The sequence below is a fragment of the Myotis davidii genome, unplaced genomic scaffold (genome assembly GCF_000327345.1).
Source record: "Myotis davidii unplaced genomic scaffold, ASM32734v1 C63355484, whole genome shotgun sequence".
Lineage (NCBI taxonomy): Eukaryota > Metazoa > Chordata > Mammalia > Chiroptera > Vespertilionidae > Myotis > Myotis davidii.
This window is the reverse complement of record NW_006368574.1, coordinates 1-858: the sequence shown is the minus strand read 5'-3', so window position 1 is coordinate 858 and position 858 is coordinate 1. Positions and strand designations below refer to the sequence as shown.

At 43.2% G+C, this 858-nt stretch overlaps 1 pseudogene; it reads left to right on the top strand.

Moving 5' to 3' along the window:
- Window positions 1–140: 140 nt before the first annotated feature.
- On the top strand, window positions 141–852 carry LOC102772562 (annotated as a pseudogene).
- The last annotated feature ends 6 nt before the right edge of the window (window positions 853–858 follow it).

Here is an 858-nt window from a genome sequence, read left to right as displayed (position 1 = left end):
AAAAAAATAGCCAATATAAACAGAACCAGAATTGATAAAGCTGATGGAACTAGCAGATAAATGCTTCAAGATTAGTATTGTAACAATAGAGGTGATAAGCACAGAGGGAGTTATTGCAGCTTCCCCACCCCTCCTAAAAGGCTAGACCCCGTTCCCCCCTGGCTTGCCTGCCTGCCGTGGCCAACAAGGAAGCAACCTTTGATGACACAGTGTCAATAAAATGTACAAAATATGGAAAAAGAACACTATTTGGTGAAGACCCATGCCTGGAGTGGCCCAGCCTAACTGCATAGTGGCTTCCAGATGTAACCAGACCAGAAGGGAAAAATTTCAGCATTCAGCAGCTTGTCCAGGGACACGCAGCTTGGATAAACAAAACCATCTTGTGATAGCCAGTGTGCAGCTCCCTAACGATGATGCTCAGTTTGATGCTTCAACCTATAATAGTGAGAAAGGAGAACTTGGAGGTTTTGGCTCTATAAGTGTAAAAGTTGAAATAGAAATCAAGATCAACCATGAAGGAGGAATAAAACGGCATGTTATATGCCCCAGAAATCTTGCATCATTGCAACAAAGACTCCATCCAATGATGTTCTTGTTGTTGACTATACAAAATAGCCTTTTAAACCAGTTCCTTCTGGAGAGTGCAATCAAGACATGTGTCTCCATGGACGTCAGAAGGAAGGCTATGGCTTTCTTGAAATGCAAATTTCAGTGGGCACTCACTTTAGATGATCACAGCACCTGCCTGTGGGACATCAGTGCTGTACCAAAGGAAGAAAAAGTCGTGGATGTGAAGACCACCTTTATAGGTTATGCAGCAGTAGATGTTTCCTGGCATCTGCTCCATGAGTCTCT